The sequence below is a fragment of the Bufo bufo genome, chromosome 4 (assembly GCF_905171765.1).
Source record: "Bufo bufo chromosome 4, aBufBuf1.1, whole genome shotgun sequence".
In the NCBI taxonomy this organism is placed as follows: Eukaryota; Metazoa; Chordata; class Amphibia; order Anura; family Bufonidae; genus Bufo; species Bufo bufo.
Genome location: NC_053392.1, coordinates 169,736,911 through 169,760,190, shown reverse-complemented (window position 1 = coordinate 169,760,190; position 23,280 = coordinate 169,736,911). Strand labels below are relative to the sequence as shown.

Sequence of the window (23,280 nt, the reverse complement as noted above, 5' to 3'; positions counted from 1 at the left end):
ACTCGATCTTTGACTTCGTCGCAAGTGATATCAGACACCCCCAGCCAAGAGTCGGTGGGTTCTTCAGACACAACCCTTAGTTGGAATGGCCCGGGAGCAGGCCCTGTGCCCTCACCTGTCCTCAACCTGCCTCTGTCCTTTTCTCACCCCTTAGCCAGAGAAGTATTGTATGCTGTGGGCTCAGCTCCACTATACAGTGAGGACGAGCTACTAGAAGACAGTCAGCAGCTACCGGCAAGCCAAGATGTGGAGGAGACATCCGCCGCTTCCTTCACTAGGCGGGCATATAGTGATGAGGAGAGTGGCGAGGGAGCTGGTGTTGTGAGCGGTCAGGCTCCTGACTCAGAGACGGTTGAGGAGGACATCAGTAACGTGCAGACAGTACTCGATGATGATGATGTAGCTTTTTTCTTTATATAATAATGTAATATTATACAATCCGGTGTCTCCATGATAAATCTGCAGCGTGCGGGCCCCATGTGGCTTCTATACACTTTCGAAATAATCCTTCAGCGGGGCGAATAGATGCCGGATGACCGGGACGCTCCATGACCTTCCCAGGAGCTTCTGTCGGGAGCAGCGGTTCATTTCTGAGATGTCCGTATAGTTCGGGGGGAATTTGAAGTCCCTCACCATCTCTGTGCACCACAGGATGTCCTCCTTCCCACCCATGATGACTGGGAACTCGTGATGTTTTCCCTGACTAAGAGACCAGGGGCTAGTTATGTATGGTTTGAATCTTGATAAACTTTGCAATTCTTCCGGGCTCCAAGCAATCTTGAAGCTTTGTCTTCTCATTGTTTGTAGCTACTAGAGGCCTGTTAATACCAGGCAGGTTCCCCCAGAAGTATCTGACTCGATGAGCAGCTGATACCGCACTTGCATCAATCTTGACAGGATTTGTCTCCAGGTGGAGAGAAATAGTTTTTTGGATTGCTTTCTCCATCGCAACTACGTTTTTGAATAACCAGAAGACTGGCCGATTCTCTCCTGTCTTAGGCAACACTTTATTAAGTAATCGTGGAAAGTCAAAAAGCAGTTGTCCACTGCCCCCATAAAGGCCTTTCCGGTGTGGGTTAACCAAAGATAGGTCATTACAAGGATTGCCACCAATTATCAGATCAAATTGTCCCCATTCTTCAATCTGTTTCCTGGTTATATTCTGTATGTCACCCACATATACAATCTACCCTGGATGGCATACCCATCCTATCGTGATGGCGTCCTCACACACCTCTGATGCCATATTTTTTTCAACATTGATACTAAGCTTTTTGAGAACCAGTAATCCTGTCTGTCCTTTCCAACACAACCGACACACTTCTGAAATACTCTGTGCTGCTGGGGACCCTGCTCTTTCCACCTTGTAACTCTTAGTCCACAATCTTCAACAAGTTCAGCACACTCCTCTCCTGAAATACTATGCACTGCTGAGGAATCTTGCTTCTTTTACTCTCAGTGTGTGATATTCTACTCATTTTTTTAAAATTTTATTTAAAATTTTATTACAAATTCAAACAATACAATTCACCAAAAACAAAACATTATTGTATTCTTTTTACCCTAATAAACCCTACCCCCCCTGTTTATACCCAACCAACCCTCTCCATTGTGATGCGTCTCCCATCCTTCCCCCTTCAATAAGCGAAAAAAGGTGGGATAATGAGGGAGTGTAGGTAGGAAAACCTTAAAATTTCCATTCTCCCGAAATTTTTGTCAATTTTTCCTCAGTATTTCTCTGCTTATATAGAATGTTTTCATATCTCTTAATCTTAGTAACCAGGTTAACCCATGAAGTAATACTTGGAGTATTTAGAGAAAACCAAACCCTAGCAATCCAAAGTCTCGCCAAGAACATTATTTTAAATCAAAAGAATCCTTTTATATTTCGGACATTCTACCTTGGTGAGGTCACTCAGTACCAAACATTCCACCGTAAACGGAATCTCAACTTTCAATTCCCGGATAATAAAATTATAAATTGCCCCCCAATATTGTTTCAACTCTATACATGACCAAAACATATGCAAGTAATCCGCCCCAGATAAATCACACTGTGGACAATTAGAAGTATTGCTTAAACCACATTTATTAACATGTGCCCGGGATAGACCACCTGCTTCGCAGGAGCCTACCGGCCCGGAAAGTAGCGGTGCAGGGGTTTATGGAGGCAGCGGTAGCAGGCAGTAAGCGCAGAGTGTTGGGGGGAAAATGCCATACTTGGCGGTGTGTCAATTTTTTTTTTAGGCCTCCAGAGGAGGTGAACATGGCCATTTGCAGAATTTGTGGGCAGAATGTGAAGCGTGGCCAGGGTGCCAATGTTGTCACCACGGCCCTGTGTCAACACATGCATCGTCACCATAGTGGCCTGGGAGAACCATGGCTCTGATGTGGTGGTCCAGCCTACAGCAGCAACCGCTGCATCTCCCAGTGGCACGCACCCAATTTCATACAGTCAAGGCTCCACCACCTCAGCCGAAGGGAGCTGTCTGTCCTTCGCAACATCTGCTGGTCCTGATGCTCCTGCTCCTCATCAGTCATTCTGTCAGCAATCAATCACCAAAGCGATTGCCAAAAGACAACAGTATGCGTACACTTATCCAACGGCGCATAAGCTGAACGTGCTCCTGGCCAAGTTGCTGGTGCTGCAGTCCCTCCCTTTCCAAGTGGTGGACTCTGCACCTTTCACAGAACTGATGGCTTGTGCCAAGCCGAGGTGGAGAGTCCCAAGCCATCATTTCTTTGCCAAAAAGGCAGTACCAGCCCTGCACACTTATGTAGCACAGAAGGTGGGCCAGTCCTTGAGCCTGTTGGTGTCTGCCAAAGTGCACGGCAGCGCCGATGTGTGGAGCTATAACTACGGTTATGGACAATATATGTCCTTTATGGCCCACTGAGTAAATGTGGTTCCTGCACGACGCTACCAATAACTTCACCAGGTGACACCACTTCCTCCTCCACGTTCTCATGCCATTGGTCCTGCGACAATGTCCGCCTCTGCCACCTCATCCTCCTCCGTGTCCTCATTCTCCACTGCAGGGACAATTCACAGTGCTCCTCCAGCATACCACATGTGCAGGGCACAGCGGTGTCATGCTGTTCTGCACCTCATTTGCCTGGGCGAACGGAGTCACACAGGGAAGGAACTGCTCTGCGTTCTTCATCAAGAAATCGAATCCTGGCTTTCTCCTCATAAACTCAAAATCGGAACCATGGTGACTGACAATGGGAAGAACATGGTGTCGGCGCTGCTTCAAGGAGGGATGAGCCATGCGCCCTGCATGCATGGCGCATGTGTTAAATCTTTTTTGCAAAGCGGTCGTTGAAGTCTTTGCCCTATTGCAAGACATCCTAAAAATGGCCGGGAAACTTTGCATGCACTTCAGCCACTTGTACATCGCAAAGCACACCCTCCTTGAGCTGCAGCAGCAGAACGGCTTCCCCAAACATAGGCTGATATGCGATGATTCCACCCATTAGAATTCCACCCTCCATATGTTGGACCGATTATATGATGATACAGGCGGACAGAAGTACTCCCCTGTGTAACTTCGAAGTTAGCCAGTGGCAGCTCATGCGTGACACCTGCCATTTGCTCAGGCCCTTTGAGGAGGCCACTTTATTTGTCAGTCTCCACGACTACGGGATGAACAACGTCATTCCACTGATTCATGCCTTGGAATAGATGCTGCAAAATCTCGCTGGCCAGGGGACAGGAGACGTGGCGACTAAATCTCACAGCCACATGAGCCCTGTGGGGGCTGAATTAGAGGAGGAGGAGGATGGGGAGGACATTCGAGCACAAGCAATGCATAGAGAAATGGATGGTTTTTCTACACAAGTGACAAGAGAGGGGGAGCAGGAGCAGCCGGAGGAGGCGATTAGGAAGATGAGGCCGATGACCCAGACACACCGTGGCAGTATGCAGTGGAGATGGAGGCAGGGAGTTACTCCGAGTCACTTGTGCAAATGGCCCAATGCATGTTCACTTGCTTAAGGAGTGACAGCCGAATTGTCACCATTCGCCAGAGGGATGACTACTGGCTCTCCACCATTTTAGACCCTCTCCACCGGTCCAAAATGGGGGCCTTTTTTACACCCGCTGAGTCAGTTGGCCGCTGCCTATGTGCGCCATCGCCCATCTTCACGCAGGTCTGAACGGGGGGGCCCTCTTTGCTCACGTTCCACTGCCATGGATGATGGGGGGGGGGGGGGTTTGGGGGGCCGGAGCAGTACCAGCTCCATCAGCAGCAACTTAAGTCTAGAGTCACTGATGAGCAGTTTTCTTCACCCGCCTACTGAAGAAATTACTCACCAGCAGCAACAGCTAGACATGGAGCAGAACCTGAACCAGCAGGTTGTGGCATACTTGGAGTGCACTCTGCCACCCCACATCGAAAATCCCCTGGACTACTGGGCAGCCAAACTCGATTTGTGGCCGCAACTGGCCGAGTTTGCCCTGGACAAACTTTTCTACCCGGCCAGCGGTGTGGCATCAGGGTGGGTGTTTAGTGCGGCGGGGGCCATAGTTACCCCAAGGAGAACTCACCTGTCCACCCAAAAAAGGGAGAAACTGACCGTCGTGAAGATGAATCAGGCGTAGATGAACCAGGATTTTCAAACACCAGTGCCTGATGCATCAGACTAGATCATCCATGGTGCCACACCTACACTTTGACAAAAGATACCTGTTTCTTCTACTATTCTGATGCTGCCACCCGCCTGATGCCACACGTGCTGCCAGGTGCTCCTACAGCCACCTTCATCTTCAGCTGGTACTGGTATTGCCCCCCCCACCTCCCCACTATGTCACTGGGCCTCTCTGTGGTCTCCTCATGCTGCTGCCACCTCACTAGTGATGATCGAGCATACTCGGCCAAACACCAGTTCAGCTTGAGCATTGCGATGCTTGGCACATCGCGGTGTTCGGCTGAATACCGAGTGTTCCCGAGCACCATGCTCGAGTCTCCTCCCCGCACGTTTGTTGGCTGCTACGCAGCAAATAAATGTGCAGGTAAGTACTACCACTCACTGTAATGCCGTAGCCATGTTGGTTACTGGCATTACAGTGATTGGCTGTCTGGAAATCGTCATCGGATGCTATAAAGCACCTGATGACTAGTGATGAGCGGCAGGGGTCACATTCGAATTCGCGATATTTCACAAATTCGAAAATTCGCAAATGTGGTTTACTCCCAAAAATCGGCAAGGTAATGATTGTGTAATATGCAAATTTTCGTAATTTGAATTTTCGGATTCGAATTTTTTATTGCAAATTTTTCAACTTACAACTATTAGACAAAGAAGATTATGGCACTATATTAGCTAAATTGCTCTATATTCGATTTTTTTCAAATATTTTCTATATTGCTAGTTTTTTATATAGAGCAAAATTCGCAAACACTACTACTCCTAAAGTCAAGTATATTGCAGCCTTCTTATTGGCCCACAAGCTAGAAGCAGGGAGGGATCATGTGTACTGATTTCCCCAAAAAAAAAAAAGGGGAAAAAAATTTGAATATTCGAAATTACGAATATATCTAACTATATTCGAAATATTCGCTGATTTTCGAAGTACCTATATTCGCGATAAAAATTCGAAATTCGAATATTCGTGATCAACACTACTGATGACACGTGGTTCGGCCAGTCTTAGTCAGGGAGAGCTGTGCTGTAGAAGGGACAGATAGTGTAGGGAATTGAATTAAATTTTTTAGTTAGGCAGGGTTGGTGTTAGAGACCCAAATGTCCTTTTAAGGACTATTGTTGTGTCTGTCAGCAATATATATTTTTAGCGCAACCTGCGCTAATTGCGTGCGATTAGAGACCCAAAAGTCCTTTTAATGACTATTGTTGTATCAGGCAGCAATATACACTCACCTAAAGAATTATTAGGAACACCATACTAATACGGTGTTGGACGCCCTTTTGTCTTCAGAACTGCCTTAATTCTACGTGGCATTGATTCAACAAGGTGCTGATAGCATTCTTTAGAAATGTTGGCCCATATTGATAGGATAGCATCTTGCAGTTGATGGAGATTTGAGGGATGCACATCCAGGGTATGAAGCTCCCGTTCCACCACATCCCAAAGATGCTCTATTGGGTTGAGATCTGGTGACTGTGGGGGCCATTTTAGTACAGTGAACTCATTGTCATGTTCAAGAAACCAATTTGAAATGATTCGAGCTTTGTGACATGATGCATTATCCTGCTGGAAGTAGCCATCAGAGGATGGATACATGTTCTCATTCTGTTTACGCCAAATTCGGACTCTACCATTTGAATCTCTCAACAGAAATCGAGACTCATCAGACCAGGCAACATTTTTCCAGTCTTCAACAGTCCAATTTTGGTGAGCTCGTGCAAATTGTAGCCTCTTTTTCCTATTTGTAGTGGAGATGAGTGGTACCCGGTGGGGTCTTCTGCTGTTGTAGCCCATCCGCCTCAAGGTTGTGCGTGTTGTGGCTTCACAAATGCTTTGCTGCATACCTCGGTTGTAACGAGTGGTTATTTCAGTCAACGTTGCTCTTCTAACAGCTTGAATCAGTTAGCCCATTCTCCTCTGACCTCTAGCATCCACAAGGCATTTTTGCCCACAGGACTGCCGCATACTGGATGTTTTTCCCTTTTCACACCATTCTTTGTAAACCCTAGAAATGGTTGTGCGTAAAAATCCCAGTAACTGAGCAGATTGTGAAATACTCAGACCGGCCCGTCTGGCACCAACAACCATGCCACGCTCAAAATTGCTTAAATCTCCTTTCTTTCCCATTCTGACATTCAGTTTGGAGTTCAGGAGATTGTCTTGACCAGGACCACCCCCCTAAATGCATTGAAGCAACTGCCATGTGATTGGTTGACTAGATAATTGCATTAATGAGAAATAGAACAGGTGTTCCTAATAATTCTTTAGGTGAGTGTATATTATTAGCGCAACCTGCACTAAATTGCGTGTAATTGTTAGAGACCCAAAAGTCCTTTTAAGGACTATTGTTGTATCTGGCAGCAATATATATTTTTAGCGCAATGTGCGCTAAATAGCTTGCAATTGTTTGGCCGCTGCAGACAGCGACATTATCTGCGCTACATCTCCTGTGTAACGTGTGCGCAGCCTAAAAATATCTGTGACATCCAGTGTACTTTTTCCATAGACGCTGTTTAACGTGTGCGCTGGAAGAGGCAGAGGGGTGGCAAAAGGGAGAAGGAGGGCCCGGAGCACCCCCTTGCGGCAATCTCCCTTGCCAAGGGCTAGGTGTTCCGCAGTCTGGCGCATTTTTGAGGAATTGTCATTTGCAACCTGTGCCGTACCAAAATGAGCAACTTCACAACCACCAGCAATAGCAACCTCACCACCACCAGCATGATCCTCCACATGGCATCAAAGCACCCTAATAGGTGGGCCGAACATCGCTGCCTCCTCTTACCCTGTGTTACGTGCTAGCCAATCCCCTGTCCAAGACGCAGGCCCAGATGCCTCCCGCCCTGTACCTGGACCTTTGCAAGCACCATCAGCTAGCACATCCACTTCTGTGTCCCAGCGCAGCGTACAGATGTCCATACCCCAGGATTTTGAACGAAAGAACAAATATCCAGCCACCCACCCACAGACAATAGCACTAAATGCGCCCCTTTCCAAATTGATGGCCCTGGAAATGTTGCCATTTAGGCTTGTGGACACTGAGGCTTTCCGCAGCCTGATGGCGGCGGCTGTCCAGCGGTACTCTGTCCCCAGCTGCCAATTTCTTTCACAGTGTGCCGTCCCAGCCTTACACCAGCATCTGTCCCGTAACATCACCCGTGCCCTGACCAACGCAGTTATTGGGAAGGTCCACTTAACGACTGACACATGGACAAGTGCTTTTGGCCTTGCTACATTTCCCTGATGGCACACTGGGTAAATGTTGTGGAGGCCGGGAGCGAGTCGTACCCTGGGATGGCACTGGTGCTACCGTCGCCAAGGATGGCGGGCCCTACTTCTATCAGGATTTCCGCCACCACCTACATTAGTGGCTGCAACCCCCCCTTCTCCTCCTCCTCCACTTCCACCTCTAAATTTTCATCTTGTAGCACCAGTCAGCCATCAGTCAGTAGCTGAAGCGGCAACAGGCTGTGCTAAAAGTAATATGTTTCGGTGACAAACAGCAAACCGCCATAGAGCTGTGGCAGGGTATAAGGGACCAGACTGAGCTGTGGCTGTCGCCACTCAACCTAGAATCAGGCATGGTTGTGTCTGATAATGGCCGTAACTTGGTGGCGGATTTGGAGCTCGGCCAGCTCACACACATACCATGCCTAGCCTTCGTGTTCAAATTAGGCTACTTTCACACTGCCGTTTCTGGGTCCGCCTGTGAGATCCGTTTCAAGGCTCTCACAAGCGGCCCCAAACGGATCAGTTTAGTCCCAATGCATTCTGAATGGATAAGGATCCGTTCAGAATGCATCAATTTGGCTCCGTTCCGCCTCCATTCCGCTCTGGAAGTGGACACCAAAACGCTGCTTGCAGCGTTTTGGTGTCCGCCTGGTGGTGCGGAGCCAAACGGATCCATCCTGACTTACAATGTAAGTCAATGGGGACGGATCCGTTTACATTGACACAATATTGGTGCAATTGTAAATGGATCCGTCCCCCATTGACTTTCAATGTAAGTCAGGATGGATCCATTTGACTTAGACTTAGACTTTTTTTTTACTTAGTTATGCAGACGGATCCGTACTGAATGGATACCAGCGTTTGCATTTATAGGTGCGGATCCGTCTGTGCAGATACCAGACGGATCCGCACCTAACGCAGGTGTGAAAGTAGCCTTAATGGTTCAGCGGTTTCTCAAAACCTACCCCAATTTGCCTGAACTACTGGTGAAGGTGCGCCGCGTGTGTGTCCATTTCCAAAAGTCATCTACAGCTGCTGCCAGTCTGTCAACGCGCTGGAACTCCATGTTCCACATGTTGGCCAGGCTTTGTGAGCAGCAGAGGGCAGTAGTGGAATACCAGCTTCAACATGGTCGTCACCTTTCCAGTTAGCTTCCGCTCTTCAAAAGCGAGGAGTGGGCATGGATGTCTGACCTCTGTGAGATTTTACGCAACTTTGAGGAATCAACACAGATGGTGAGCGGCGATAATGCATAACCATCCAACTTCTGTGTCTACTGAAACGCTCGGTGCTCACAATGAAGGAGGACGCTTTGCATGTGGAAGAGGTGGAAATGGGGGAATACAGTACACAGGTTGATAACCAGACCACCCTTCGTTCGTCTTCTCAGCTTGAACTGGATGATGATGATGAGGAGGAGAAGGAGAAGAACACAGTTGCCTTCACTACAGAGGGTAGTACCCACAGCAGGTTTATTCCATCTGTTCAGCGTGGATGGGCCGAAGAGGAGGACGAGGATGAGGAGATTGGGAATCATCCTCCTGTTGAGGACAGCGAAGTCTTGTCTGTTGGGACTCTGGCACACATGGCTGACTTTATGTTATGCTGCCTTTCCCGTGACCCCTCCCGTTATACGCATTTTGGCCAACACCGATTACTGGTTGTTCACCCTTCTCGACCCCCGCTACAAAGAGAACTTCTCATCTCTCATTCCTATGGTGGAGAGGACTAGCAAAATGGTGCAATACCAGAAGGTCCTTGTGGAAAAATTACTCCAAACATTTCCAGTTGACAACGCTGGCAGCAGAATTTGTAGTTCCTTTGCCAACCAAGGAGGGGAGACAAGGGGAACACACAGCAGTTCTAACAGAGGCAAGGCAACACTCTCCAAGGCCTGGGACAGTTTCATGACACCCCGCCAGCAACCTTACCCTGATGTGCAGCCTAGTGTCACAACATAGAAACATAAAATGTGTCGGGAGATAAGAACCATTTGGCCCATCTAATCTGCCAAATATACTGAATACTATGAATAGCCCCTGGCCCTATCTTATATGAAGGATGGCCTTATGCCTATCCCATGCATACTTATACTCCACTGTATTTGCAGCTACTACTTCTGCAGGAAGGCTATTCCATGCATCCACTACTCTCTCAGTAAAGTAATACTTCCTTATGTTACTTGTAAACCTTTGCCCCTCTAATTTAAAACTATGTCCTCGTGTAGCAGTTTTTCATCTTTTAAATATTCTCTCTCCTTTTACCTTGTTGATTCTCTTTATGTATTTAAAAGTTTCTATCATATCCCCTCGGTCTCATCTTTCTTCCAAGCTATACATGTTAAGGTCCTTTAATTTTTCCTGGTAAGTTTTATCCTGCAATCCATGTACTAGTTTAGTAGCTCTTCACTGAACTCTCTCCAAAGTATCGATATCCTTCTGGAGATATGGTCTCCAGTACTGAGCACAATACTCCAAATGAGGTCTCACTAGTGCTCTGTAGAGCGGCATGAGCACCCCCCTCTTTCTACTAGTAATGCCTCTCCCTATACACCCAAGCATTCTGCTAGCATTTCCTGCTGCTCTATGACATTGTCTGCCTACCTTTAAGTCTTATAATGACCCCTAAATCCAGGGCCGTCTTTAATATTGATTGGACCCTGGGCAAGAATTTCCTTGGGCCCCATGAAATGCTAAGGTCCATCTATCTTCATGAGTGATTATCGCAGGGAAGGCAGGTTAGTTAGTGTACCCGAGCATTAGATTTTAAGACGCCTGTGGCCACCGCGGGGGCACAGGAGGCAGAAGCACAGCTCCTGCACAGCCCGTCTCCCCTTTTCAAATAGAAGACGGGTGGCCCTTAGCAACGCTCATTTCAGAGAGCGCTGCTAAGGGCCATTTCAGCCACAGTTTTCTACTAAAATTACACGTATGTATGGCAGTCCCAGTATCATAGTGCCATCTCTCCCCCCCCCCCAAAAAAAAGTGCCAGTATCAAGAGCCTCTCTCCCCCCCATGTCCCAGTATCATAGTGCCATCTCCCCCCCCCCAAAAGTGCCAGTATCAAGTGCCTCTCCCCCCCCATGTCCCAGTATCATAGTGCCATCTCCCACCCCAAAAGTGCCAGTATCAAGTGCCTCTCTCCAACCCCCCCATGTGTCAGTATCAAGTGCCTCTCTCCTTCCCCCCAAGTGCCAGTATCATAGTGCCAACCCCCCCACCCCCCATGTGCCAGTATCAGGTGCCAACCCCCCTCCCCCCACATGTGACAGTATCAGGTGCCTCCCCATGTGCCTCCCCATGTGCCAGTGCCATGTGTATCATAGTGCCAACCCCCCTCCCCCCATGTGCCAGTATCAAGTGCCTCCCGCTCCCCCCATGGCAGGTATTAATAAAAATAAAAAAAACTTATACTTACCTCCATGTCAGCAATGCGATGCAGCCTCTTCCTGTATGTCCATATATGGAATCAGTGCTTGTGTATTCTAATTTAGCCTGTATTTCAGAAAATTTTCTGCCGGGATTCAAATCCATGACCTTCTGTATCAGAGGCAAAGCACCTAACCACACTGCCATAAGAGATGCCTTGCCACTGATTGAAAAAATATGAGACTTCTACTGTTATAGCTGGCTAAGTGTACAGCTATACACATGACAGCTGCCCTAACACACCCAGCACTGCTACATCTATACACATGACAGCTGCCCAAACACACCCAGCTCTGCTACATCTAATACACATGACAGCTGCACCAGCACAATCAGCTCTACTATATCTCTATATATGACAGCTGCCCCAGCACATTCCAGCTCTGCTACATCTATATATCTCTAAGTATTGCTATACAGTAGATAGATATATAGAGATATAGCAGAGCTGAGTGTGTTAGAGCAGCTGTCATGTGTATAGATGTAGCAGAGCTGGGTGTGTTTGGGTAGCTGTCATGTGTATAGATGTAGCAGAGCTGGGTTTGCTGGTGCAGCTATCATATATAGAGATATAGCAGGGCTGAGTGTGTTAGGGAAGCTGTCATGTGTATAGATGTAGCAGGCTGGGTGTGTTTCGGCAACTGTCATGTGTATAGATGTAGCAGAGCTGGGTGTGTTTTGGCAGCTGTCATGTGTATAGATGTAACAGAGCTGGGTTTGCTGGGACAGTTGTCATATAGAGATATAGCAGTGCTGGTGTGTTAGGGCAGCTGTCATGTGTATAGATGTAGCAGAGCTGGGTGTGCTGGGGCAGCTATCATATATAGAGATATAGCAGAGCTGAGTGTGCTGGGACAGCTGTCATATAGAGATATAGCAGTGCTGGGTGTGTTGGGGCAGCTGTCATGTGTATAGATGTACACTTAGCCAGCTATAACAGTAGAAGTCTCATATTTTTTCAGTCAGTGTCAATGCACCTCTTATGGCTGTGAGGGTAAGTGATTTGCCTCTGATACAGAAGGTTGTGGGTTTGAATCCCAGACACATCTCTCCCTCTCCTGAGGACGGCAATACAAATAACTATGCCTGAGCGTACATACCGTAGGGACACAAGGGCAGGCCCGGGTCAGAGGTCGGGAGGAGGAGCTAGCATGGCACTGGCCGGCAGACTCGGCAGTAAGTAATTGTAATTGACAGACAAGTACTTCACTAATGCAGGGGCCCCTCAGAGCGGATAGCTTGGGGGCACATGGGGACATGGGCACTTTTCCTGTCAGGTGGTTTTAATGTTCTGGCAGTTTCAGTATTGCTGTGTGGTTGCTTTTTCCTCCCCCCCCCCCTCTCTTATGTTGACGGGTCTTACCTGGTTTTATCCGGATCCAGCTGGTCCTGTCAGATGTTGGATATTGACAGCTGTCAGATGTCTGGAAGATGATTGGCCAGTTGCACAAGCGGCGGGAAATCCTCATCAGCTGATTGGAGAAGCAGTCCTGTAGCTTGGATCACTGTGGAAATAAAAGACGGGACATCGCTATCAGCTGCTGCAGTGTTAAGAAGATCCGGACCTGAGCACAGGATGGAAGACATTCTACAGCAGCTGATTAGAAGAGCTGAAGCGGCCGGCGGAGAAGAGTGGCTGCGGCACTGCTTAGACCAGCCTGAACTTATGGCGCCGTCGGCGATTGAGGAAGAGAGGCGCAGAGAGACCGACGCTGTTCCGGAGGCGGCACCCGACGTTGATGGACTGGTAGAGGCGGAGTCCCCAGCGCTACCTCACAAAAGAGCTAAACGAGCAAAGCGCAGGGTTTCTCCGCCTCCCAGGTCTGTTAGTAGGCGGGCCTGTAGTAGTGACAGTCGGGTCAGGAGCCGCGCGTCATCGCCTGCTGCCCAGCATCGTCATCAGAAGCGGCCATCTCGTTTCAAGGCCTTTTGCAGCGATTCCAATGCAGCAGCTCAAGGGGACATTTCTTTGGATCCTGGCAGCAGACCAGCGCCGACCGGACTTCATCAGGATCAAGATGTCCTATGGGTCAGCAGCTTACCTGGCAGTTATGAAGAACGCCCATCCACACATCAAGCCGTCCATCCACAGGTCTCAGGAACCTTCCCAGGCAAGATAAAGATATCTCAGTCCGCAGCTCCTGGACAGGAGGCTCCACCTAGGGGTGAGATACAGAAACTACAGTCAATGCCTGATCTTTTTGATAACCAAAAGTTTGTTTCAGGTCTTTTTTCTCTTTTTGCGGATTATCTGCAGAAAGAGAATATCAGCACGCCATCTGGTGTTTGGCTTAACAAGCCAGTGGCGTCCTGTGCAAGTGTTCTTCAGTCAAATGCTAATGTTCCAAATTTAGATAAAGGTTTAGGGGTATCTGAAGCCTGCGTTAAGGAGGCATTACCTTGCGAGGTGTCTCCTTTAGGCTATCATTTACCTCTAAATGTAAAAGAAAGGATTTGGTGCATGGAATTTATTGATCTTATGTCAGTATTGTCATCAGTTAAAGAGCAGGTTGTTAATGATAGGAAAGAGGACAAATCAGATGAGGCTAGGAAGCGTAGTGTGCCGCGGTCATTTAATAACTGGCTGCAGGCCTTCAGTATCTATGCATCTGTCCTGGGTGAGAAATTTCCAAGCAAGTGTTGTGGACTTTTCCAGCACTTGGACATTATCTTGGAAGCATATAGAAACTTTGGAGGGATGGCATGGTTTTTCTATGATGAGAATTTTAGACAAAAATTGGCCATCCATCCTACATTGAAGTGGGGCATAAAAGACATAGGGCTATGGATCAATTTAATGTTGCCTCAGAGGACAAGTGTGGTAAAACAGGCTCCTTCTCAGGCGTGGAAGGAAGGGGTCTGTTTCGCCTTTAACGAGAGCACTTGCAAGTGGTTGACAAATTGTAGGTACAAACACGAGTGTTCCTTTTGCGGTGGCTCACACCCAATGTGCAAATGTTTTAAAAGGAGCAGTAACTTTTCTTCAACCAGGGAACAACTTTCTAAAAGCCTCGACGCCAGTGAGGCTGGAAAGAATGCTCCCTTGGTTACTCAGACAAGGGGATAGCTAGATTAATTTTTGTTGGTTTTTCTGAAGGTTTTCCGGTTCCTGAATTTAAAGGGGAAGGCTGTTTAATGGTTAAGAATTTAAAGTCTGTTGAGTTGTTTCCTGATGTGGTGTGTGGAAAAATTGCAAAAGAATTAGCTAGTGGGAGAATTGCGGGTCCATTCAAATGCGCACCTTTTGTAAATTTTAGGATATCACCTTTGGGCGTAGTTCCAAAGAAGGAAGTTGGCGAATTTAGGTTGATCCATCACTTGTCTTTTCCTAGGGATAAGTCACTTAATGACGAGATTTCCAGAGAAGAAGCTTCTGTTGAATATGCCTCTTTTGACCAGGCAGTAGACTTATTGATGAAATTTGGTCAGGGTGCTATGTTACCAAAAGCTGATATTAAAGCGGCCTTTAGATTATTACCAGTTAGTCCAGTGGGCTTTAATTCTTTGGGATTTTGTTTTGATAATGAGTTTTATTTTGACAAATGTTTGCCCATGGGTTTTTCTAAGTTATGTTCTTATTTTGAATCATTTGCTTCTTTTCTGCATTGGGTTGTTCAAAGTTCAGTTCCTGAGGGAGGGGTGTTGCATTATTTAGATGATTTCTTGTTTGTAGGTTATAATGGTTCTAGTCTTTGTTTGGATTTGCTAAATTGTTTTATTGATATGGCTTCCTTTTTCGGTATTCCTATAGCGGTTGAGAAAGCAGTTTCCCCTTGTGTGTTAGAATTTCTTGGTATTGTTGTTGATAGTGTTAAAATGGAATTTAAGTTATCTGAGAGTAAGCTAGAATCATTACGTTTTAGCTTGGTATCCTTGTTAGCAAAAGTAAAATGTACATTAAAGGAATTGCAATCTGTGTTAGGGTCCTTAAACTTTGCATGTAGAATAATTCCAATGGGACGAGTTTTTTCTAAGAGATTATATTTTGCAACTAGAGGGTTAAAATCTCCACGGGCTCACATTAGGTTGACCAGGCCTTTAAAGGATGACCTAGCTATGTGGTTGGAGTTTTTATCAAAGTTTAATGGTAGGAGCTGCTGGCAAGAGGAATTTCAGGATTCTGATGCTTTGAAGTTATATACAGATGCGGCAGGTAGCGGTGGTTTGGGGGCATTCTGGGATAACCGTTGGAGTGCAGAAGAATGGCGTTTTTTGGATAGAGAATGGTTTTACGAAAAATATAGTGTTATTGGAGTTGTTTCCAGTATTAGTGGCAATGGTTATATGGGGTAGCTTTTTTAGGAATAAGAGAATTCTCCTTTTCTCAGATAATAAAGGTGTTGTGTTCGCTATTAACACTTTGTCGTTAAAATGTGAGAGGGTTGTCCGATTGTTAAGGCATTTAGTGTTATGTTGTCTATCATTTAACATTTGGTTGAAAGCTAAATATATAGAGGGTAAGTCTAATGTCATTGTGGACTCTTTATCTCGGTTTCAGTGGTCCAGATTTTGGGAATTGGCTCCAACTGCAAAGGAAGTGGGTGTTCCTTGCCCTCCGCATTTATGGGACCTGGTGCTGGAGTAATCGTTAACAGTATCCGTAATTCTTTAGCACCTAGGACGTGGGCTGCCTATGTGTCAGCCTGGGATAGCTGGTCAAATTTTGTCAATTCAGTGGATCAGGAGGATAGCGTGGATTTTGAAAGTGTTGGGCTGGGATTTGTGTCATCTATCTTAATAAAAAATGTATGTCCATCTCATATCTCTAAGTTGGTAGCGGGAATTTCCTTTTTTCAGAAGCTATGTGGTCAACCCCCCTTGTCGTCTTTATTTTCCATTAAACAGGTTTTAAAGGGTTATCATAAGTGTAAATTCAGTAGTGATGTCCGTCGTCCTATTTCTTGTGAGCTATTGCATCGTTTAATAGAGGTATTATCATCTGTAGCTAAGGATCAATTTGAGTTAGTGTTATTTAGAACGGCATTTATTTTAGCATTTTTTGGTGCCTTTAGAATTGGGGAATTAGTTGCTCTTAAGAAATCAGAAGATGCAGGATTATTGCTGTCGGATGTAGTGGTTCATGAGGATAAGGAGTTAATTAAAATTAGACGTTCCAAAACGGATCAGCTAGGAAGAGGTCAAATGATATCTTTAAATAGTTGGGATCAGTCTGGTCTTTGTCCGGTCAGAGCTGTTAAAGCTTGGCTGAACATTAGACCAGCAGTTCAAGGTTCCTTTTTGTTACATAAGGATCTGAGTCCCTTGACAAGGTTTAAATTTAATGCGTTGCTCAAGAGGAGTCATGCTTTGCTAGGATTAGGGCATTTGAAAATATCTGCTCACTCTTTTCGCATTGGGGTTGCTACAGAGGCAGCAGTTTTGGGGTTAGAGGAGTCCGCTATAAAAAGAATAGGTCGCTGGAGCTCTAATCGTTTACAAATTTAAATAAGGCCGGACTTATTATAGATTAATTTTCCTTATATTTTTCAGGTGCCCAGTATGTAGTTTGGGTGGTTGGGCACTCCTTTGTGTATTGGGCCCAGAAGAGAGCCAGTAAGAGGAATTATACGGAAAACTTATCCTTTGACTCTAATCAGTTTAAAATATTTTGGTGGGGAGTAAGAGGCCTACATTGGAATGATGTGCTGCCTTTACTTTACAAATTGCTACACTGCTCAAAAAAATAAAGGGAACACAAAAATAACACATCCTAGATCTGAGTTAATTAAATATTCTTCTGAAATACTTTGTTCTTTACATAGTTGAATGTGCTGACAACAAAATCACACAAAAATTAAAAAATGGAAATAAAATTTTTCAACCCATGGAGGTCTGGATTGCATTAGGAGGAACCCAGGGCCAACCGCACCAGCATATGGTATCACAAGGGGTCTGAGGATCTCATCTCGGTACCTAATGGCAGTCAGGCTACCTCTGGCGAGCACATGGAGGGCTGTGCGGCCCTCCAAAGAAATGCCACCCCACACCATTACTGACCCAATGCCAAATCGGTCATGCTGGAGGATGTTGCAGGCAGCAGAACGTTCTCCACGGCGTCTCCAGACTCTGTCACGTCTGTCACATGTGCTCAGTGTGAACCTGCTTTCATCTGTGAAGAGCACAGGGCGCCAGTGGCGAATTGGTGTTCTCTGGCAAATGCCAAACGTCCTGCACGGTGTTGGGCTGTAAGCACAACCCCCACCTGTGGACGTCGGGCCCTCATATCACCCTCATGGAGTCCGTTTCTGATCGTTTGAGCAGACACATGCACATTTGTGGCCTGCTGGAGGTCATTTTGCAGGGCTCTGGCAGTGCTCCTCCTGTTCCTCCTTGCACAAAAGCGGAGGTAGCAGTCCTGCTGCTGGGTTGTTGCCCTCCTACGGCCTCCTCCACATCTCCTGATATACTGGCCTGTCTCCTGGTAGCGCCTCCATGCTCTGGACACTACGCTGACAGACACAGCAAACCTTCTTGCCACAGCTCGCATTGATGTGCCATCCTGGATAAGCTGCACTACCTGAGCCACTTGTGTGGGTCGTAGACTCCGTCTCATGCTACCACTAGAGTGAAAGCACCGCCAGCATTCAAAAGTGACCAAAACATCAGCCAGGAAGCATAGGAACTGAGAAGTGTCTGTGGTCACCACCTGCAGAACCACTTCTTTATTGGGGGTGTCTTGCTAATTGCCTATAATTTCCACCTGTTGTCTATCCCATTTGCACAACAGCATGTGAAATTGATTGTCACTCAGTGTTGCTTCCTAAGTGGACAGTTTGATTTCACAGAAGTGTGATTGACTTGGAGTTACATTGTGTTGTTTAAGTGTTCCCTTTATTTTTTTGAGCAGTGTAGTTAAATGGCCTTTGCCTCATTTAGTAATCATTCATTTAGGTGGTTCTATGTAGGTAAAATTCGTACATTGGAGTTGAGAATGGTGGAGAATTAAGCAGGATCTAGCTTTTATAAAAAGCTTGCTACCAGATTCGGTTTTAATTTTCTCTGAAATTGTACAAAGATTCCTTTGGTCGTCTGTTGAGGGTCGACCTTTTGAAAAAATAAGAAAAAGAATAAATAGGGCAATGTCAAAATTTTTGCCCACCATAGGAGGGCTTAGTTATAGGCACGCCGACCTTGAAGGTTTTGTGCCTGGTTTGTTTAGGTCTGATGATGTACATCTTTCTGATGTACGCCTTGACATTTTTAATCTGGGATTACATAATGCATTGGAGGAAGGTCTGTGTTGCTTTTGGGGGGGGGGGGGGGGGCCTCGGCCTGTTAAGCCTCGGCCTTGTGGGTAAAAGTCACCCAGCTAATGCTGGGTGGGCTTGGTTGTCATTGGTTTTATTGGTCTAATACTTGACCTTGGTTCATGGTTTTATTAAAGATTCACTGGTTTATTACATTTCAGTAACCCCATAATAAAGCAACACGGCCTATTTTATCCAACCAAGTGTTTTGTGTCTTATTTACTGGTTATAGTTATGGTTGGGTCATTATGTGTCCTATGTCCTCCATGCGAGCAGCGAGCCACACGCCACTCGCTCACAAGTGAATGTGGTAGTCGGGAAACGGAGCTGCCCGGGGCCCCCAGGAGCAACTGGGCCTGGGGCAGCTGCCCCTTTTGCCCTGCGGCAAAGACGGCCCTGCCTAAATCCCTTTCCTCAGATACTCAGGTTAGGACTGTATCACTGATTTTATATTCTGCTCTTGAGTTTTTACGCCCCAGGTGCATTATCTTGCACTTATCAACATTACATTTTAGTTGCCAGAATTTTTACCATTCCTCTAGTTTTCCTAAATCAGTTTCCATTTGGTCTATCCCTCCAGGAACATCAACCCTGTTACAAATCTTTGTGTCATCAGCAAAAAGACACACCTTACCATCGAGGCCTTCTGCAATTTCGCTGATAAAGATATTAAACAATATGGGTCCCAGAACAGATCCCTGAGGTACCCCCCTGGTAACAAGACCATGGTCTGAATATACTCTATTGACTACAACCCTCTGTTGTCTGTCCCTCAGCCACTGCCTAATACATTCAACAATATGGGAGTCCACGCACAAAGATTGCAATTTATTGATAAGCCTTCTATATGGGACAGTATCAAAAGCCTTACTAAAGTCTAGATAAGCGATATCTACTGCACCTCCGCCATCTATTATTTTACTCACCCAATCAAAGAAATCAATAAGATTAGTTTGACATGATCTCCCTGAAGTAAACCCATGCTGTTTTTCATCTTTCAATCCATGGGATTTTAGATGGAGAGAAAAGGAGAGAAAGGTTTTGGAAGATGGTGAAGGAGTACGTAGCAGACCGTGTCAGTGTCCTCAATGATCCCTCTGTGCCTTACAACTACTGGGTGTCCAAGCTAGACACGTGGCACGCGACTCTCTACGCCTTGGAGGTACTGGCCTGCCGCCAGTGTTTTGTCAGAGCGGGTATTTAGTGCTGCTGGGGGTATAATAACTGATAAGCACATCCGCCTGTCAACTGAAAATGCTGACAGGTTGACTCTTATCAAAATGAACAAGGCCTGGATTGCCCCTTACTTCCCTACTCCACCAGCGGCTCAACATAAAGGCACTTTAAATGTGGCTTTTATGGTGTATTGAATACACTGTATTCCCATGCACCCCTTCAACCACAAAAAGGATATATGGTTTAATCTTCCTTTTCTCGTCCTCCTCCTCCTCCTCCTTCATATCAACATGCTTATTTGCCCTCGCTCCTAATGTTTTAGAGCAGTGATGCCCAACCTACCAAATCCGGCCTGCGAAGCTGTGTTATGTGGCCCGTGCAGTGACCCACATTCCCCACATTTATCAGCGCAGTGAGTGCTGTGAATGGCACAGGCAGCGCAGCGATGCTGCCTGTACCTGAAATGACCAATAGCAAAGCTCCTTACAGCAAGGAGCCTTGTTATTGGTTGGTATAGGCGCGCTCCGGAGCTATACAGGTCCTGCAGCAGGGGAAGTCGGCGGAAGCTGGAAGAAGGAGGGGCCAGTTACCAGGGTGGCTGTTGTAAGGAGAGCGGGGCGCGCTGCTGGAGGACCTTGGGAAACATGACAGGGCCGCTGAAGAGGTAAGGAGCCGTGGACTCATGTGACTGCTCCATGGTGACCCTGCTCCCCTCTCCTCCTATGTTGCTGCATTCTATGGCAGGGATTGATTTGTATGGTTAACGTGTGCAATGGTAGCTCATTATAGTCATCTCTGCAGCTACACCATGCCCGGTAGTATCTTATCTAAGACAATTATTCCCATTCTACCACAAAATATATAATTACAATGAATCCTCACGAACATGGCAAAGCCTACATAGAGGCACATGGCGTCCCCGAGCTCCCATACTCCGTAATTATTCAGACGCTTCTGTAATAAAGCATGTGATGATCCCCAGTGAAAAATCTCAATTTGATGTTGCTGAGATTGAAGCATTACTTGTAAGTGTCTTCACCGCTTGTAAAACGTTACTACCCTCCTCCTATCACCCCACTAGTGACCCTGCTTCCCCCTCCTCCTGTCACCCCACTACTGACCCTGCTTCCCCCTCCTCCTGTCACCCCACTAGTGACCCTGCTTCCCCCTCCTCCTGTCACCCCACTACTGACCCTGCTCCCTCCTCCTCCTGTCACCCCACTAGTGACCCTGCTTCCCCCTCCTCCTGTCACCCCACTAGTGACCCTGCTCCCCCTTCCTCCTGTCACCCCACTAGTGACCCTGCTCCCCCCTCCTCCTGTCACCTCACTAGTGACCCTGCTTCCCCCTCCCCCTGTCCCCCCACTAGTGACCCTGCTTCCCCCTCCTCCTGTCACCCCACTAGTGACCCTGCTTCCCCCTCCTTCTGTCACCCCACTAGTGACCCTGCTTCCCCCTCCTCCTGTCACCCCACTAGTGACCCTGCTACCCCCTCCTCCTGTCACCCCACTAGTGACCCTGCTTCCCCCTCCTCCTGTCACCCCACTAGTGACCCTGCTTCCCCCTCCTCCTGTCACCCCACTAGTGACCCTGCTTCCCCCTCCTCCTGTCACCCCACTATTGACCCTGCTCCCCCCTCCTCCTGTCACCTCACTAGTGACCCTGCTTCCCCCTCATCCTATTACCCCACTAGTGACCCTGCTCCCTCCTCCTCCTGTCACCTCACTAGTGACCCTGCTTCCCCCTCCTCCTGTCACCCCACTACTGACCCTGCTCCCTCCTCCTCCTGTCACCCCACTAGTGACCCTGCTTCCCCCTCCTCCTGTCACCTCACTACTGACCCTGCTTCCCCCTCCTCCTGTCACCCCACTAGTGACCCTGCTTCCCCCTCCTCCTGTCACCCCACTACTGACCCTGCTCCCTCCTCCTCCTGTCACCCCACTACTGATCCTGCTCCCCCCTCCCCCTGTCACCCCACTAGTGACCCTGCTCCCCCCTCCTCCTGTCACCTCACTAGTGACCCTGCTTCCCCCTCCTCCTGTCACCCCACTAGTGACCCTGCTTCCCCCTCCTCCTGTCACCCCACTAGTGACCCTGCTCCCTCCTCCTCCTGTCACCTCACTAGTGACCCTGCTCCCTCCTCCTCCTGTCACCCCACTAGTGACCCTGCTTCCCCCTCCTCCTGTCACCTCACTAGTGACCCTGCTTCCCCCTCCTCCTGTCACCCCACTAGTGACCCTGCTTCCCCCTCCTCCTGTCATCCCACTAGTGACCCTGCTTCCCCCTCCTCCTGTCATCCCACTAGAGACCCTGCTTCCCCCTCCTCCTGTCATCCCACTAGTGACCCTGCTGCCCCCTCCTCCTGTCACTTCACTAGTGACCCTGCTTCCCCCTCCTCCTGTCACCTCACTAGTGACCCTGCTTCCCCCTCCTCCTGTCACCCCACTACTGACCCTGCTTCCCCCTCCTTCTGTCATCCCACTAGTGACCCTGCTTCCCCCTCCTCCTGTCACCCCACTAGTGACCCTGCTTCCCCCTCCTCCTGTCACCCCACTACTGACCCTGCTCCCTCCTCCTCCTGTCACCCCACTAGTGACCCTGCTTCCCCCTCCTCCTGTCACCCCACTAGTGACCCTGCTTCCCCCTCCTCCTGTCACCTCACTACTGACCCTGCTTCCCCCTCCTCCTGTCACTCCACTAGTGACCCTGCTTCCCCCTCCTCCTGTCACCCCACTACTGACCCTGCTCCCTCCTCCTCCTGTCACCCCACTACTGATCCTGCTCCCCCCTCCCCCTGTCACCCCACTAGTGACCCTGCTCCCCCCTCCTCCTGTCACCTCACTAGTGACCCTGCTTCCCCCTCCTCCTGTCACCCCACTAGTGACCCTGCTTCCCCCTCCTCCTGTCACCTCACTACTGACCCTGCTTCCCCCTCCTCCTGTCACTCCACTAGTGACCCTGCTTCCCCCTCCTCCTGTCACCCCACTACTGACCCTGCTCCCTCCTCCTCCTGTCACCCCACTACTGATCCTGCTCCCCCCTCCCCCTGTCACCCCACTAGTGACCCTGCTCCCCCCTCCTCCTGTCACCTCACTAGTGACCCTGCTTCCCCCTCCTCCTGTCACCCCACTAGTGACCCTGCTTCCCCCTCCTCCTGTCACCCCACTAGTGACCCTGCTCCCTCCTCCTGTCACTTCACTAGTGACCCTGCTCCCTCCTCCTCCTGTCACCTCACTAGAGACCCTGCTTCCCCCTCCTCCTGTCACCTCACTAGTGACCCTGCTTCCCCCTCCTCCTGTCACCCCACTAGTGACCCTGCTTCCCCCTCCTCCTGTCATCCCACTAGTGACCCTGCTTCCCCCTCCTCCTGTCATCCCACTAGTGACCCTGCTTCCCCCTCCTCCTGTCATCCCACTAGAGACCCTGCTTCCCCCTCCTCCTGTCACCCCACTAGTGACCCTGCTGCCCCCTCCTCCTGTCACTTCACTAGTGACCCTGCTTCCCCCTCCTCCTGTCACCTCACTAGTGACCCTGCTTCCCCCTCCTCCTGTCACCC

General features: G+C 48.2%; 1 pseudogene; it reads right to left on the bottom strand.

Annotated features, from left to right (window-relative positions):
- Positions 1–486: 486 nt before the first annotated feature.
- Positions 487–12,770, bottom strand: LOC120999077 (annotated as a pseudogene).
- Between the last annotated feature and the right edge of the window lie 10,510 nt (positions 12,771–23,280).